We start from the raw sequence: 15,408 nt of genomic DNA, 5'->3' as shown, positions 1-15,408 counted from the left end.
TAGTGATTATTTAACTGTGTGTAGTGCTGTGCAGGCAGGTTCAGTGCTGCAGTGTAGTGGGAGTGGGGATTATCTGTGTGTAGAGTGCAGGCAGGCAGGTTAGTGCAGCTGCAGTGTTCACTTGTATATTCCAGTGACAGTTATACACTTGTACTATTTGCAGGCAGCCAGTCACACCGCCGGCGCCGCCACTCTCTGCCAGCGCTGTTCATTCATTCTGTCAGTGACCTTGTGCCGTGCCCAGTGCCCACTGCTCGCTTGCTGGCATATGAGCATCTCATTACACAGTGTGACATCCTTGTGTGCCCACTGCATCCTTCAGTGACCTAGTTGTATATCCAGTGCCCACTGCTGTGCCCACTGCATCCTTCAGTGACCTTGTACTGTGGCCACTGCATCCTTCAGTGACCTAGTTGTATATCCAGTGGCCACTGCTGTGCCCACTGCATCCTTCAGTGACCTTGTACTGTGCCCACTGCATCCTTCAGTGACCTAGTTGTATATCCAGTGCCCACTGCTGTGCCCACTGCATCCTTCAGTGACCTTGTACTGTGGCCACTGCATCCTTCAGTGACCTAGTTGTATATCCAGTGCCCACTGCTGTGCCCACTGCATCCTTCAGTGACCTTGTACTGTGGCCACTGCATCCTTCAGTGACCTAGTTGTATATCCAGTGGCCACTGCTGTGCCCACTGCATCCTTCAGTGACCTTGTACTGTGCCCACTGCATCCTTCAGTGACCTAGTTGTATATCCAGTGCCCACTGCTGTGCCCACTGCATCCTTCAGTGACCTTGTACTGTGCCCACTGCATCCTTCAGTGACCTTGTACTGTGCCCACTGCATCCAGTGATTCATTACTAGCAACATGTCTGGCAGGGTTTCGCGGGGTGAGAGGAAAGGGAGTTCAATTGCCTCAGCCACTTCTGGGACTGCTCCACGTCCAGGAAGAGGATGCCCAGCTGTACGTGGTCGTGATGCAGCAGAAAGGGGGGCAGCAAAGCCTGGGCCGAGTCAGCGGACGCCATTGTCCAAATATTTTAAAGTTTCTGGTCCCCGTGTGGTGGTTGAGCAAATGGAACCTGACGTACTCATGGACATCATGACTTCCTCCCAGACCTCTACTGTGAGCACCACTCCAAGCAGTAGCAGCAGCAGCCAACATCCCACGCTTGTTGTGACATCCACCCCAGCACCCACTGGTCAGCAGCCCTCCCAGGATGACAGCGTTCTGTCCCTCAGTCCGGCATCTGGGAACCTGCTGATGCAAGAAGCTCAGGACTTACTGGGGACTGATGTGGCAGAGATTGAGATCGGGCCACAATCACAATGGTTGTTGAGTTCTGGTGATGAAGAAGAGGGGTCTGTGTCTGGGGATGTAGGGACAGAAGAGGAGGCGGGGGAGTCGGAGGAAGAGCTGGATTATGATGATGCTGCTGATGATGACGACGTTGTGGACCCTAACTATGTGCAGCCTGCTGAGTCCGTGGAAGAATGGTCAGAGCAGGATAACGAGTCACCTCGGCCTAGGCAAGGATATCGCCATATGTCGGGCAGGGGCATCGGCAGCAGTGGGCGTGGAGGAAGTAGACAGGACACTGCTTCAGCCGGCACCACCACCATGCAACCCCCGGCAACTACTACCACGCATTGCTCCTCTGCACCCTCTGCTAGTGGGGGCCGCAGTAAATTAAAGTCACCAGTGTGGGATTGCTTTGAGGAATGTACTGATGACAAAAGGTATGCGGTGTGCAGGTTATGCAGCAAAAGATTGAGCCGTGGGAAAAGTCTGAGAAAGATGGGTACCTCATCCCTCCAGGGCCACCTGAGAAGCCGCCACTGCCGCGAGTATGCGGACTTTAAGAGGAAGCAGGCACTGCTGGCAGGGGTTCCTGAGAGCAGAAGGCCCACCAGCGCAGCAGCATCCTCCCTCCCTCAGGGTCGTGAATCCCCCGCAGCAGTAGTAGCAGGCAAGCGCTCTTCCACCTCGGCTGCTCAGGACACAGACATTGAGGCTGGCAGCCAGTGTTCGTCTCTCTCCTCTGTCTCCCCTGCATCCCAGCGTCGTCAGACCCTGCTGAGCGACACCTTTCAGGGTCTGACCAAGCCTCTGCCTCCAAGCCACAGGCGGATCCGCAAACTAAATGGCTTGCTGGCCCGGGCCATGGCATCACAGCTGCTTCCCTACTCCCTGGTGCAGGAGGGGAGCGCCATGCGGACGCTGCTCCAATTTGGCATCCCCGAGTGGCAAGTCCCCAGTCGCCACTATTTCAGCAGGAGCGCGATCCCAGCACTCCACAAGTTTGCAGTGGAAAACGTGGCCCGTTCCCTGGACTACTCTGTGGGCAAGCGGGTCCACGTGACCATGGACTCGTGGAGTAGCAGATTTGGGACAGGTCGCTACCTGTCCTTTACGGCCCACTGGGTGACACTGATGGGAGGGAGGACAAGAGCGCATCAGCCCAGCTAGTGGTGCCACCACGCGGGATCAGGGGGGATGCAGAAGGGTCCTGTCACGACACTCCCTCAGCACCCGGAAAGCAAGCCCGCCTCGGCAGCAGCAGCGCCAAGCCTCGGCACTGCCAAGCCCTTTTAAAATTGGTGACCCTGGGGAAGGAGAGGCTTACGGCCACCAACGTCCTGGCCGCCCTCAGGAAGCAGGAGCGGAGGTGGCTGACCCCCAGAGGCCTGGAAGTGGGGTATGTGGCGGCCGATAACGGGGCCAACCTGGTGGCAGCAGTGCAGCAGGGAAACCTCCAGCACATCCCCTGCTTGGCCCACGTGCTCAATCTTGTGGTGCAGCGCTTCTTGCGCACCTACCAGGGGATGAGCGAGCTGCTGCAGGATGCCCGGGCGGTGGTACGCTTTTTCCGCCTGTCAGCCACTGCCTCTGCACTCTTGTCCACCTTACAGCAGCAGTATGGAAGGCCACAACACCGGCTGATCATCGACATGCCAGTTCGCTGGAATTCGACTCTGGCCATGTTGGAGCGGCTGTGTCAGCACAGGCTGGCTGTTAGGGCCTACATGCTAGACCCAAGTGTCCCCAGCAACCAGCAAGTCCCCATGATTACTGCCACTCAGTGGACACTGATGCAGCAAGTATGCCTGGTGCTGAGTCCCTTCCTGGAGGCAACCAAGATAGTCAGTGAGGAGCGGGCCTCTGTGTGCCAGTGGGTGCCCTTGGTTTGTCTACTGGAGCAGGCAATGGACAATTTAATTGAGCGTGGGGATGAAGCCCTGAGGCAGTTGGAAGAACAGGAGCAGATGGCAGCACAGTCCAGCTCAGAGGAGGGCCCACAGCAGGTAGTGGAAGAGTTGGAGGTCCCTAACCTGAATGAGGAGGAGGAGGAGGAGCAGAGTGCAGCAGGCGTTGTACGTGGATGGCGGTTTGAGGAGGACACTGACATGGCACAGGAAGAGGACAGGCATGCGTTATGGGACAGTGGCGAGGACGAGAAAGATCTTGCTGGCAGGGCCCACTTGTTTCCCATGGCTGTGCACATGTTGCGCTGCCTTCGCAGGGACCCCCGGGTGATCCAGATGCGTTCAAGGGAGGACATCTGGATTACCTTGATGCTTGATCCCCGTCTGAAGGGGAAGCTGGGAGACTTAATGACGCCATCCACCACCGAGCAACGCACAAGGGAGTTGAAGGAGGCCCTTGTGCGCAGACTACTGGAAGCATTCCCCCAGCCTTCCACCCCCACTGTAACTGCTCTGCCAAGCCAGCAAGAGGTGCCTGCCATTGCCACTAGCAGCACAACAACAACCACCAGCAGCAGCAGCAGCAGCAACTGGCGCCCCGGAGACCTGAAGAGCCTAAGCAAGAGCCTGTATGCAATGCAGCAGCCCAGAACAGAGGTGCCCGCCACAGCATCCACCACCAACCAGCACAAGCAACGACTGACCACCATGGTGTCTGACTATATGGGGTTATCCAGCGGGCTCAATGTCACCGACAGCCCCGTGGACCCCTTGGAGTACTGGGTCAAGAGACTGGACATCTGGAGCGAGCTTTCCCAGTACGCCCTGGAACTCCTATCCTGCCCTCCTTCCAGTGTCCTCTCAGAGAGATGCTTTAGTGCGGCCGGTGGCGTGGTCACAGAGAAGCGCTCTCGGCTCTCCCACGCCTCTGTGGACAAACTCACCTTCCTGAAAATCAACCAGGCTTGGGTGGAAGGTGAGTTCCTGGCCCCACTGGCGTACCTACCGGGGATGCGACCCCCTCAGCCGCAGGGGGGCCCGGGGCTGCTCTGGGGCCCACTCACTGTGCGTGGGGGGAGCGCTGCTCTGGACCCCCCAGCAAGGTGCTCAACTGGCCGCAGCGTCTAATAAAGACGCTGCGCCAGTTCATTCCCCGCAGCCCCGCTCCAGCAGCCTGCATAGTCTCTGGCAGGCAGAGCAGGGCTACGGCAAGATGGCCGCCGAAGAAGCCCTACACTGGAGACTATTTGTGTCTCTAGTACAGGGCTTCGGCAGCCATCTTGCCGTAGCCCTGCACTCTGCCTGTCCGCGGGAGATGTGCTGCAGGAGGACTCGGGGAGCTGCGTGCCAGATGCCGGGAGAGGAGAAGACTTCTGTCAGGTAACTGAATTGTTTTTTTTTTCACAGGTGCATTTTTTTTTTCTGCTGCCTACATTGTGATTTTCAGGTGTCTGCTGCACACATTATGATTTTCTGGTGTCTGCTGCCCACATTACGATTTTCAGGTGTCTGCTGCCCACATTACGATTTTCAGGTGTCTGCTGCCCACATTACGATTTTCAGGTGTCTGCTGCCCACATTACGATTTTCTGGTCACTGCTGCCCACATTGCGATTTTCTGGTCACTGCTGCCCACATTGCGATTTTCAGGTGTCTGCTGCCCACATTACGATTTTCAGGTGTCTGCTGCCCACATTACGATTTTCAGGTGTCTGCTGCCCACATTACGATTTTCAGGTGTCTGCTGCCCACATTACGATTTTCAGGTGTCTGCTGCCCACATTACGATTTTCTGGTCACTGCTGCCCACATTGCGATTTTCTGGTCACTGCTGCCCACATTGCGATTTTCAGGTGTCTGCTGCCCACATTACGATTTTCAGGTGTCTGCTGCCCACATTACGATTTTCAGGTGTCTGCTGCCCACATTACGATTTTCAGGTGTCTGCTGCCCACATTGCGATTTTCAGGTGTCTGCTGCCCACATTGCGATTTTTCAGGTGTCTGCTGCCCACATTGCGATTTTCAGGTGTCTGCTGCCCACATTGCGATTTTCAGGTGTCTGCTGCCCACATTGCGATTTTCTGGTGACTGCTGCCCACATTGCGATTTTCTGGTGACTGCTGCCCACATTAGGATTTTCTGGTGTGTGCTGCCCACATTACGATATTCTGGTGACTGCTGCCCACATAACGATATTCTGGTGACTGCTGCCCACATTAGGATTTTCTGGTGAACTCAGTCCACATTTCGATTTTCTGGCCCACATTACGATTGTCTGGTAAAATGCTGCCCACTTTACAATTAATTTACAGTGAAACGCTGCCCCATTACGATTATTTGGCACCTATGGGGGGGCCTCATCCAAATATTCGCAGGGGGGCCCAGTGATTTCTAGTTACGCCCCTGCCTGGCCCCTATTGTCGGACACAGGGGGACATGAAGTGGCTGCTGCATGTGCTGTTGTTAACTATGCCTGCCTTTATAAAGACATTTACTACCTGCCTAGTGCCTACCTTGGTTAATTTTTTGGTGTTATGGTACTACTACCAGTAAGTTGCCATGGTCCTCCTTCTGAGCTGCTGAACTGACCGCCCGCTTTGTCCTCCTGACTCAGTCGCTACTACACTCTGCGTTCACACTGCCCGGGTCGCCGGGTGCATTTAATTTTTTGGCCAGCACTATGACGCTGTGCTACTACTACTGTGCTGCTGCTGCTGAACTGACCGCCCGCTTTGTCCTCCTGACTCAGTCGCTACTACATTCTGCGTTCACACTGCCCTGTTGCCGTGGTCCTTCTGTGCTGCTGAACTGACCGCCCGCATAGTCCTTCTCCTGACTCAGTCGCTACCACCACTGCACTCTGCGTTCACACTGCCCGTGTCCACTGACAACTCTGCTGCGATGTCATTGCTAATTGCTGCAAAAAAAACAAAACAAAAAAATTACAAAAACCTCTCTGGAGCCTTTTTGCCGTCAGCCACTCATCCTCCTCCAGCGGTACCTTCGCCGCCAAGTGCCATTGGAACTCGCCTTCACCTCTTTGACTGCTTAACGCGTATATCCCTTTTTAAAACCACTTATTACCAATTAATAGCCCCATTTAAAGTGTTGATTTCACTTTAAAATCCATTTTTCTCTAGAAAAAAAATTTTTGGGGGAATTTTTTATGTTGAAGTTATGTTGCCCCTTATCACCTCGATAATCCATGCTATTTGGGGGACTGTAGCATGTATGGGGGCTTTGTTATTAACGTTAAAAGAAAATCCGCCTCCGGGCGTGAATCCACGCGTGATTACGCCATTCACGGAAAAAAATCCGCGTGGTTGCGTGGACGCAACCGCAAATCCGCATGCGGCGGGGCCGAATGCGGATTTTTTTTTTTCAACCACGCGGATTTCCGAATTCGTGGATGAGGCACATCCGAGCATCCCTGTTGTTGAGGGGCTGTGGCTAAAAGTATTATGCTGGGCAAACAAGGCTCGATGCCCCCTTATCAATCGAGCTGCTGATGGCTCGATTGATAATATCCGACGTGTCCGATCACCGCGGGGATTGATTCAGCGCTCTATACCCCCGGCCGGACAATGGCGGCGAATCAAGCGGGAGATGAGAAGCGCTGTCAGATTTTAACTGCCTAGTTTTTTCATGATCGTGGTCCTTTTTAAGAATGGATGAGCACATTTTCAGGTTAAAGTGGACCCAAACCAAACTTTATTTTTTAATTCTAAATATTTAGTTGCACCACTCTGACACATACAAAGATAAATAAACACTCCTTCAAACCTATGAGCATTTCAGTGCATGCTTTTCACCCTTCTCTTTTCATAACTAGGGTTATACTGGGGGCAGCCATTAGCAAATTCTCCATTGCCGGACACCACCTACTGCACCAGTTTGCCGAATTTTGTCCCGGCAATTTAAAAGGAAGGGAGGGGTTCCTCCAATAAATGTAAAATATTTTATATTTGTCATCATGCAGCTGAAAAAAAGGCTGCTATTTATTATTATAATTTAGAAAATAGATTTTATATCTGAAATCCTTGTATTTTTAATTTGGGTCCACTTTAATTGAAGTGAGTATGCGTACGTGTGTGATACTAAAATACAATTAAAAATGTTTATTTTTTCACTTCGAATGATAGAACTAGCCCACACATGGGATAGACCTCTAAAATACAGAGTTCCATACCAGGTGTTTGAGGCGGTGCTATTGTCAAAACCTTCTTAAAGGGAACCTAAACTGATAGGGATATGGATTTTTCCTTTTAAAATAATACCAGTTGCATGACTCTGCTGCTGATCGTGTCTCTCTAAACCCTCATCTACACACGTAGATGAGGCTCCGATGTTCTGCCCTGGTTTGAGTGGGGATTGTAGGCAGCTGTAAACTCCCCCTGCGTTTGCTTATGAGTATAATGGCTAAGGGCTCCTCCTCTGACACAGGTGCCCTGGGTTCGATTCTCTGCTTTTCTTGATAAGCAAGCCAGCACCTACTCAGTAAGGATTCCTTGGGCTAGACTCCGCCTAATTCTGCCACTTCCTACTGAGTGCGCCCTAGTAGCTGCAGCTCAAGTGCTTTGAGTGCGCCAGGAGAAAAGCGCAATATACGGTAAATGTTCTTTGTCTTGTCCTTGAATAGCAAAGTATTTAAACTGCCTCCCAGCCAGTGTCGGACTGGGAGGTGGAAAAACTGAGGAAATCCACCTGCTGGCCAAGCAGCAGAAACCCTGTTATCACTCCCAATAGAAACCTGCAGCAAGTCTTCACTGTGAGCAGCAACACCTGATTACTGCTCCTGCTTGGCCAGCAAGTGTTTCCTCAGCTTTTCCAGCTCCCAGTCTGACACTGCTCCCAGCCTCCTCAGTGTGTTCATAAAAGCCATATATGTCCTGTGCCTTGGAAACTATGTTGATTATACAGTCATGGACAAACCTTGTTTTGCCATGACTGTTGTTTGGCCATGACTGTATAATCAACAATAGCTAGCACTCAACCCACAGTTATGGCAAGAACATGTGACATTGTTGCCAGTCCACAGTAAATGTAGAATCCACAATCTTCACCTGCAGGGGGATATGATAATCTGCTTGTTCCAAGTACAAGAGAAGTTCCAATCGAAATAAAAATTAAGCCCTGCAGATCTGCAGTTATCCAAAGCCTGGTACACACATGCAATTTTGATTGGCCAATTTACCAATTTATGTTCAATGAGTTGCCACTGTTACCAGTTCCATGTAGTATGAGGGTCAACAGATTTTGAATACCATGAACAGGCCCATTAATGAAAACTGATTTCCCAATCAAAATTAAATTTGTATACACACCCCTACGGTTCTGTTCATAAGGGAATTGTATAAACAGACTCACAAGTAAACCGTGAAATCTGTGCATTCTTTTGAGTGCAATCCAAGAAATTAAGATTGATTGTGGAAACTGAGCAAGAGATACAAGGGTGATGATAGGATGAAGTATCTTTTGGAAATAATAGCAAGTATGGATAGAATAACCACAAATGAGGGATGGCTAGAAGAAATCACAAACTTGCACTAATTAGAAATATTGTAGATCTGTACCTTCCATGAGGGCTTCACTCCAAAACGCGTGCGTGCGTGTGTGTGTGCGTGCGTGTGTGTGTGTTTTCTAACCATAATTCAGGTGTTGGATAAAGAGACCCTGAAGCGGAAAAAAAATTGATATGATTTGTATGTGTAGTACAGTTAAGAAATAAAACATTAGGAGCAGAGACAGAAGTCTAATATTGTTTCCAGTACAGGAAGAGTTAAACTCTAGTTGTTATCTATGCAAAAGAGCCATTGAGCTCCACGACTTTCAAAGTCATAGAGAGCTCTGTCTTCCGAAGCTTATCTCAACTGTCAGTCACTGTATTTTCTTTTTCTCTCCAGAGGACAGCTCAAAAGTTCAGTAGGCTGCTCTGTAAAATCATTTAGAATGCTGAGTAGTGTGTAAACTGCAAATATTAGAGAGTGATGCAATGTTATAAAAAAAAACTATATAACTGAAAATAAAAATGAGAATATTTTTTCTTTGCTGCTAATGTTCTAGTTATTATCCGTACTACACAAACTATCCATTATATCATATTTTTATTTTTTTTACGCTTCATTGTTTCTTTAAACGGCTCAAATATAAAAAGGAATGTAAACCTCACACACAAAAAATATATACCACCTGTATTTAACACAGGGAAGGTCAATGAGAATAGTAATACATAATTTGCATCTCATCTGAGTTGATGCAGAATGTTTTATTTCAGAATTATGCACATTTTGTGTTCAAAAAATGTGCACAGTTATGCATCAAGTCAAGAGTATTTGTCTCCAGTTGACCTTCCCTGGTTAAAATAAGTGTTTGTTTTTAAAATAACACATCTGATGGGTAGGGTCCACCTTAGGAAATGTGTGCAGACCATGTATAGACAATAAATATACCGTAGGTGCCTCTTCTTGTGACTTGGTCCAATAAGGGCTGGAACCCACAAGAGCGGTTTTTTGAGCATTTTGGCAGCGCTGCGATACGCTAGCGTTTTGCCAAAAACGCTCAGCTGATGTTAATGGATGGGGCAACTTCCACAGGAGCGTTTGCGGTTCCCAGAAACGCAAACGCAGGACCTGCAGCATTTTGGGAGCGTTAGCGCTTCAATGTAAAGTATTGAAACGCTAGCAGAAACGCTCAGCAAAACCTAAACTGAACGGTTTTGCTAGCGTTTTGCGGTTCAGCACACTGTAACAAAATTAAAAATAATTCACAGGACCAATCAGAATAAAAACGCGAAACGCAAAACGCTACACAACCGCTTAGGAAAAAAATACACTGTTGCAAAACGCGACCGAAAACTCGCATGAATCCGCTTGCAAACCGCTCAGGCAAAACGCTAGCGGTTGCGTTTGCGGATTTCAGTGGGTTCCAGGCCTAAGAGTTTTGAAACTGTAAGCCAGGTCAGACAGAACAAGACAGACCTGTGCAGAATTGATAGAAAGTGATCCTGCCACCTAGGAGGAAAGTCGTCTATAGTGCATAAAACTCTGGGAAAGGTTGACTTTTTTTATGTATTGTCTGTAAGATTATGGCCATTTTTCATAGGTGTTGAGAAAAATATGGAGGCTATGGCTAGGCTGCACAACTGGATTGGGAAAGGTTGGGAATCACAATTATTAGCAGCAGTCAGTCACAAAAGCTGAAATCAATGTTTGATTTGCTGTGCCAAAAAGCATGCTGGCCCTTCTGCCCTCAAGAGTTGTGCACATTGGGCAATATCCTGACTGGGTGCTGCAGCAAGGCACAGCAGCTATCTTGGTTAGAATGAAGAGACTGTAGGGTTGGAATGCACTATTACATGCTAAAAAAAGAATACAAATTAAAAACTTTAGGGGGGGGGGGGGTTTCTGAACGTGGTACTCTCCTGTCCAGTGTTTTGAGGTAACCAATTTTTATACCAGTGATACTGAGTAGTGGTACTAAGAATAACATCCTACTACTGGTGCGTTGTGTATTTATTAAAAAAAATTTTCGGTCAAAGTACTGTAGTTATTCCATCCTTTTGTCTAGGTAGCATCTCTACACCCCGTGGTTGTTTTTGATTACTGTACTTGCATATGATGGATTGATTTCTCACATATCCTTCATTTCCTGTGCAAATGCTGATGAGGAAACTCTTCTTCTTGCCTCAGGAATTTTGTTTTACATGACCAGGATGAAAAAGGTTTATTGTACCCTTTTCAGCTGTGTATCACAGGGCTGAATGCATGTGATCTAGATACGCTAAACTTGTACAGAGTGTTGCTGTCTGGTACACCATTTCATATTATGTAAAAATAGGCTTGGAATATGTAATGGGTAATAATCCCCAGCTGTGGAGCAACTAGGAAAAGAAAATGTGAGTACTACCAAGAACAGCATTGTCTTGTGATAACAAAATGTTAGTACAGATGCTTGTGAGGGAAATGTGACAGTGAGAGGAAATTTGTGTGTCAGTCAGGGGCTCCAGTTCACATGCTTTCAAGTCACAGGAGAAGCATTTGACTGTAAAACATACATTACACTGTAGAGATAGCAATATATGTGCAGTCACGAGTCACAGGTCGTCATTTGTAATAATCTGAATATCTGTCTGTGATATTTTAACCTCCTGGAACAGATGTTTCGTCTGGTCTTTCCTGTATGAACTTTGTGTGAGACAGGGAGGAATTTACTCCCCGAAGATAACAGAAAGGCCCATATGCAATAAACTTTTTCTCTTGAGTTATCTCCTATGAGATTATTTTCATATTCTCTTTAAAATAACTTAAAATAATTTTGATAGTACTTTTTTACCAACGTTTAGGTACTTTTTCAATTGTTAATGGCTTATGAGTATTTTCTTGCTTGCTGGTGCTTTAAAAGGCATGTTATGACAATGCGTGAAAATATCGCCAAGGAGAAAACTCAGGAGAAAAAGTGAATTGCATATGGGCCAAAGTCTTTAGTTTCTTTTTCTTTCTAAAATTCATGCCTGATGAGTTGCTATCCTATATGGCAGTTTTGAAAATTGTCAGCAGTGACCTTGGCAACGAAGTCCCTCTTCTCAGTGTGAAGTGTGTGTTCTCAAAAACGATAGATGGATAGATAGATACTGTAGATATACACTAGGCAGAAAGACCTACACTGGCACACTCATTTCTCTTTTTTGTTGAAGAAAAAAAAAAAAAAACCTGTGCTTTCAAATTGATTCTGTGGAATAATGGCAAGTGGTATTGCTGCTTGATTACTTTGCTGCTCCCAAGGTTTTGAATTTAGGTTAGGTCACTTGCCTCACCGTGGCGCAAGTGTCTAGTATAGTAGTTGCATGCAAACCATATTGGAAGCTAAAGTTCCTCCTAGCTTAACCTCTTGCCGGTCCAATTCCCGCCGGCAAGGAGGCAACGCAGCACTTTTTAATTTTTTATTTTTTTTTCAAATCAGAGCGGCGGCATCGCCCCACGCACTCCGATCGCCTCCGGCGATCAGAGTAGGCAGGAAATCTCGTTCAGAACGGGATTTCCTGCAGGGCTTCCCCGGTCGCCATGGCGGGATGATGTCACGGACGTCGGGACGTCAGAGGGAATCCTGATCCACCCCTCAGCGCTGCCTGGCACTAATTGGCCAGGCTGCGCAGGGGTCGGGGGGGGGGGGGGTGGCGCAGCGGGTAGCGGCGGTGATCGCGTACCACACGCAGCTAGCAAAGTGCTAGCTGCGTGTAGGAAAAAAAAATTATGCAAATCGGCCCAGCGGGGCCTGAGAAATCCTCCTGCGCAGGTTACCCCAAGCTGAGCTCTGGATAACCGGCAAGGTGGTTAAATGTTAGCACTTGTCTTGGATGCAGGGCATGCATTTTTCAGTCTGACAGGCGGTGTATGCCTGTGCGATTAACCATTCAATTGCAACATGTGTTTAGGGATGTGCAGCCTTCCCCCCCCCCCCCCTCCACCTTTTCTTAACTTTGTAACTTTGTAACTATGTAACTATCAGGTTAACTGCTCCCAGCCCCTCCTCCCGAGTTTCCTGTTTGCATAATTAGTAGCAGATTTGCATCTGAATTGAATGCGAAGTGTGCAGAACATCTACTTAGGTGCTGCACACTGAGCTGGTGGTCATTTCAGATGCAGCCTTATGCTACGTACACACATGCGACAACGATCGTTCGTTGTTAACGACGAACTATCTTTTAATTGACGAAAGAACGACCGGAGTAAAGTTAGTTCTAAAAAGTGTGTAACGATCACATCGTTAGAACGAACGTTACACCACGTAAAAGCACTTAATGCGCCTGCGCATAAAATTGTAAAGTTCCCTGGAGAAAAAGTGAAATGCGCATGTCCAGCCTGCTACAAACGATCGTTTCCAACGATGTACTACTTTTGCAAACGATCGTCGTTGGTTAAAATCCGCCGAGACAGAACTTTCTTTTGTAGCGATTTGGCTCGTTCGTCGTTAGACTTAATAGTCGGTGGTTCGTTTTTTGTAACGATCGTCGTTGTTAAAGATCGGGGAACGATCGTTACAAACGACTATAGTCGCATGTGTGTACGCACCTTTAGTGGTATGCGCTGGTGTTCTCCTCGCTTAATTACTTTGTTTATATGTGTATATGAAACAACCATTCCACAGTGTTACCAATAGAAGCTAGTAAATGGGAGTGTCAGATGGCTGACAGCTAATAGATTAGTTCATTAAAAAAAAAATAGTAGTAAAGGTTACTTCTTTGTAGAGCTGGCCATACAGTATTCAATTATCACTTTTTTTCCCGATAGATATTATGTTAAAAATTATTATTGATGTTACAATCGATACCATAACCAATTATCTTACAACTGACTAAAAACCAACATTGTGCATCTCTTTAAAAAAAAAAAAACACACTCACACACTATGTATATTAAGACCATATATATAGTGGGTTGCAAAAGTATTCGGCCCCCTTGAAGTTTTCCACATTTTGTCATATTACTACCACAAACCTGAATCAATTTTATTGGAATTCCACATAAAAGACCAACACAAAGTGGTGTATACATGAGAAGTGGATCGAAAATCATACATCATTCCAAACATTTTTTACAAATAAATAACCGCAAAGTGGTGTGTGCATAATTATTCAGCCCCCTTTGATCTGAGTGCAGTCAGTTGCCTATAGACATTGCCTGATGAGTGCTAATGATTAAACAGAGTGCACTTGTGTGTAATCTTATGTCGGTACAAATACAGCTGCTCTGTGAGGGCCTCAGAGGTTGTCTAAGAGAATATTGGGAGCAACAACACCATGAAGTCCAAAGAACACACAAGACAGGTCAGGGATCAAGTTATTGAGACATTTAAAGCAGGCTTAGGCTACAAAAAGATTTCCAAAGCCTTGAACATCCCACGGAGCACTGTTGAAGCGATCATTCAGAAATGGAAGGAGTATGGCACAACTGTCAACCTACCAAGACAAGGCCATCCACCTAAACTCACAGGCCGAACAAGCAGAGCGCTGATCAGAAATGCAGTCAAGAGGCCCATGGTGACTCTGGACGAGCTGCAGAGATCTACAGCTCAGGTGGGAGACTCTGTCCATAGGACAACTATTAGTCATGCACTGTACAAAGTTGGCCTTTATGGAAGAGTGTCAAGAAGAAGGGCATGTTAACAGAAAGCATTAGAAGTCCTGTTTGCAGTTTGCCACAAGCCATGTGGAGGACACAGCAACCATGTGGAAGAAGGTGCTCTGGTCAGATGAGACCAAAATGGAACTTTTTGGCCAAAATGCAAAACGCTATGTGTGGCGGAAAACTAACACTGCACATCACTCTGAACACACCATCCCCACTGTCAAATATGGTGGTGGCAGCATCATGCTCGGGGGGTGCATCTCTTCAGCAGGGACAGGGAAGCTGGTCAGAGTTGATGGGAAGATGGATGGAGCCAAATACAGGGCAAACTTGGAAGAAAACCTCTTGGAGACTGCAAAAGACTTGAGACTGGGGCGGAGGTTCACCTTCCAGCAGGACAATGACCCTAAACATAAAGCCAGGGCAACAATGGAACGGTATAAAACAAAACATATCTATGTGTTAGAATGGCCCAGTCAAAGTCCAGATCTAAATCCAATCGAGAATCTGTGGCAAGATCTGAAAACTGCTGTAAACAAACGCTGTCCATCTAATCTGACTGAGCTGAAGCTGTTTTGCAAAGAAGAATGGGCAAGGATTTCAGCAGGATTGCAGCAAAAGGTGGTTCAACAAAGTATTGACTCAGGGGCCGAATAATTGCGCACACCCCACTTTGCAGTTATTTATTTGTAAAAAAAAAGTTTGGAATGATTTTCGATCCACTTCTTACATGTACACCACTTTGGCCTACCTACAGTTACCAAAAATGGTTAAAACTAGCTTAAAGTGAACCTCCAGACTAAAAATCTACTCAGCAGCACTGAAAAGGCTTGGTGTTTCTTTAACAGTTTCACAGCATCAGAACTTTGTTTTTTATATCCAAAACTCATTTTTAGCTGCACAGAAGAAAACTGCCCGGGCATCTTTCCCCTAATGCTGTACAAAGCATGATGGGATTGTTGATATTGCTTTTCTCGTTCTGCTCTTTTGGCTGCCCCCATGAAATCACAAACATTTGCCTGTTCTTTTAAAACCGGGTTGGTAAGAGATTATATCTATTTTAGTTAATATAGCTAA

The 15,408-nt window shown here is 47.4% G+C and overlaps 1 protein-coding gene across 4 annotated transcripts in view; it reads left to right on the top strand.

Annotated features, from left to right (window-relative positions):
- Window positions 1-15,408, top strand: part of LOC137520525 (solute carrier family 2, facilitated glucose transporter member 11-like) — a 97,212-nt gene that overhangs the window by 74,673 nt on the left and 7,131 nt on the right. The gene's annotated exons all lie outside the window — the stretch shown is intronic.

Source organism: Hyperolius riggenbachi, chromosome 1, assembly GCF_040937935.1.
Source record: "Hyperolius riggenbachi isolate aHypRig1 chromosome 1, aHypRig1.pri, whole genome shotgun sequence".
NCBI classification, from domain to species: Eukaryota; Metazoa; Chordata; class Amphibia; order Anura; family Hyperoliidae; genus Hyperolius; species Hyperolius riggenbachi.
Note: the sequence above shows the minus strand (reverse complement) of the source record. Positions and strands in the feature narration are given on the sequence as shown.